This window comes from Chinchilla lanigera, unplaced genomic scaffold (genome assembly GCF_000276665.1).
Source record: "Chinchilla lanigera isolate Chin_1 unplaced genomic scaffold, ChiLan1.0 scaffold00062, whole genome shotgun sequence".
In the NCBI taxonomy this organism is placed as follows: domain Eukaryota; kingdom Metazoa; phylum Chordata; class Mammalia; order Rodentia; family Chinchillidae; genus Chinchilla; species Chinchilla lanigera.
The window spans coordinates 13,022,382-13,025,721 of record NW_004955463.1 but is presented as its reverse complement, the minus strand read 5'-3'; the positions used below and the strand labels follow the sequence as shown (position 1 = coordinate 13,025,721).

The following is a 3,340-nucleotide window of genomic DNA, read 5'->3' as shown; positions in this document are numbered from 1 at the left end:
CCTTCTCTTATAAGTTCCAAAGCCCCATGCAGAGTCAGTGATAGGGAAAGGAATAACTTCGAAATGCATATAGAACGAAAGTTATAGGGTGGACTAAATTTCTTCTTCAACTTTTTATTGTGAAAAATTTAAAATAAACAAGTATTGGACAGTTAGAACAATGAACAATCTTTTAATCACTTCCTAGTTTCACTAATTATTAAGGTCTAGTTCCCTTCCTCCCTCCCTTCCTTTCTCCATTCCTCTGTCCCTTCCTCCCTTCTTTACATCATCTACCTGTCTCATAGTACATTGTCATGCCACAGCACTTCACCTCTGAACAACTTTGTCTATTCTCTTAAAATTAGGATTTTCTTCATAATCCTGGGGTCATGATCACACCTAAAGCAAATAATCTCCTAAAACCATCTAATGTACTGCATCAAACAATTTTAACGAGTGAATATGATTAGAAAGTTGCAGTGTCTGCCTGAGATGTCTGGAGACAGCCTTCAGAAATGGCACCTCGCAAGGGGAAGGAAAAGAAGGAAGAACAGCTCATCAGCTTCGGGCCTCAGGTGGCTGAAGGAGAGAATGTGTTTGGTGTCTGCCACATCTTTGCATCCTTCAGTGATACTTTCATTCATGTCACTCATCTTTCTGGCAAGGAAACCATCTGTGGCGTGACTGTTGGATGAAGGTGAAGGCTGATCGAGATGAATCCTTCCCTTATGCTGCCATATTAGCTGCTTGGGATGTGGCCCAGAGGTGCAAGGAGTTGAGCACCACTGCCCTGCATATCAAACTCTGGGCCACAGGAGGAAACAGGACTAAGATCCCAGACCTGGCACGCAGTCAGCCCTCAGAATGCCTGCTGGTTTGGAAACGAAGATCGAGAGGATTGAAGATGTCACTCCAATCCCCGCTGACAGCACCTGTGGGAAGGGAGGTCTCAGAGGTCACCATCTGTGAACAAGACTTAAATTGTTTTCTGTTAATAAATTACCTTTGTGTAAGCTAAAAAGAAGAAGGTAATTAAACCTATCACAATTGAGGCCACAATTGGAAGAAATAAAACTGCTTCTGGCTTGTATTCCAATGATTGAGACTCCTCAAAAAACCACTTACCTCTGTTGAGTCACATGTTGTATGCAGCTACTGCTTTGTTAGGACTTAGCACTTGCTCACCACACATGGGGAAGCCCTTGCTTGGCTACTTTTTGACTTCAGCTCCACCCTTTGCAATGGTGTCCAGAGAAAAGGAGCCGGAGAGTGATAGAGGGATTCCTCCACCATTTTATCTTACCAAAAGAGTTGCAGTGTGAACATCTAGGTACAGCCAAATGCCCAATGGCAGAATAAAGAAGACAGAGGCTAAGCGCCAGGAATTAGACTCAGGGGCAGGAGGCCTGCTTACCTTCAGGCAGAGATGGAGACCAGCTGTGCAGGCCAGATGTTCCACCTGAACGTGTGACAACATGTGCAGCCATCAACGAGGGGTCTGATCACATTCAACAGAGTTCTGAGGACAGGCACAATATAATGGGGAGAATCCAAGGCAAGAAGCCTCTGGAAAGACAGCAACTGGAGACGGGTCTGGGGGCAGCAGGGCTAGGCCTGTTCCTGGTGCCTGGGTTTCTGCAGTTCCTGGCATGACTGGCTTCCTGATTTTAAGGAAGCAGAATTTTAGGTTGATTCTTTGGATAAAACTCAGGCTAAGGAGCAAGGGAGATAGAAGATAACAGTTTTGAGGGTAAGGTTAAAGCCTAAATGTCAACATAGTGCTCAAAATCAGAGCACAGCCAGAATTGTGTGCTGATGGGGGTGGAGTCTGAGCCCCAGAGCATCAGGCCAGGGTTTAGGTTCCGGCTAGGGAACTGAGAAGTCTGTACTTATGTTTGAGGGTAGAGCAGGTCTCCAGAGACCTGGAATCCAGGCTGTGCTGGGCAGAGGGCCAACAGTTGTTCTATCGATGAAATTATGAGAAATGGGAGAGTCTTTAACTTTTCTTTTAGAAGCTTTATAACGGCTGGGCAGGCGGTATGACTTGTGTTGTGTGAGCTAGGAGATGGGGGGCGGTAAGAGGAGGCACATCAGACAGGGGCATCCAGTGCTTGTGGACCTTGCCATCTGCTTGGTTGGTAGAAAAAATGCACCACAGAGATACAGCATAGAGCAGAGAACCACAATGTATGGACACGCTCAGCCCCAGTGACTCAGAGGCTGTGACTCTCCTTTTTCCATATGGGACACCAGAACTGCATCACACTTTCCCCTTTCCATCTTCTTGCTTCAGGGTTGGCCTCTGATGGTGGCCGCAAGGCACCGCATCTCCACATCGCCTTGTGTGTGTTCATCTGACCGGGCCTTTCCAGATCAACAGCAGGCAGGCAGAAATGGGATGGCAAAGCATCCTGTTTAACCCCAGTGATTTCCATCTTCCTGTTCCCCCATCTTAGCTAAAGACCCAACTTCCATGAGATGGGAAGGCGTGCCCTTTGCCTAGCTCCAGATAACAAGCTGATGCACAGGCCCAGCGGATGATGACACTGATGACCCGATGGATGCAGAAGAGTGGGATTTGGCGGTGCCAGTGATGACAGGTTGTGTTGTCTCTCTGTAGACAATGTTCCATCTTATCTGTGGCTTCCCTATGCAATGATGGCAACACCTTTTTCTGCACAGCCAGGAAACCAATGGGGAGGCAGCAACTGAGGCCTGAGCATGCCCCAGGCTGAAAGCAGCCCCCCTGGGGCTCCTTTGATAGTGAGGAAATTGACTCATGCTGATGTAAAGTGGGCCGCCCTGTCCAGCAGCCGATCTTTTCGGGCAATTATTTGGAAGTAATGAAAGTGAATGCATGACATTTAAAAAGAAACTCCTCTGTCAGCAGGAAAGCTGCCACATTCTCCTGCACCTCTGAGAATAAGCTTAGCTTGAAATAATGTTCATTTTAGCCAAGTTGTAAATTACAAGTGTGTTGGGGTCCGAGGGGATTTATTACCACTTGGAAGGAGGTTATTGGGCCTTGTGCACGCAGCTGCATATGGAGCATGTTACAAAGTGGCTATGTCGTGAAGTTTGTAGCAAGGGATAAAGCACCTTTCTTGCTTGCTTTTTTGCTCTGCCTTTTTCTTTTCCTTTACAGCTTCTCTCTGGAGGCTTCTGATTGCTAATGCTCCACAGAAACACCAACAATAAAGAGTACAATGTTGCAATCTGTTTTTCCAATTGTTGCTTGGATTTGATCTGACATTATTAATGACAAATGACAATGGGTCCGTTGATGAGTGGCTTGGCTGGACTCAACCTCCATGGGTCAGGGGAGGTTGGGAGAGCAAGGTTGTTCTCAGAAGTTCCC

General features: G+C 46.7%; 1 pseudogene; it reads left to right on the top strand.

The window, feature by feature from the left end:
• The first annotated feature begins 494 nt into the window (after positions 1–494).
• LOC102010460 lies at positions 495–951 on the top strand (annotated as a pseudogene).
• Positions 952–3,340: the final 2,389 nt, after the last annotated feature.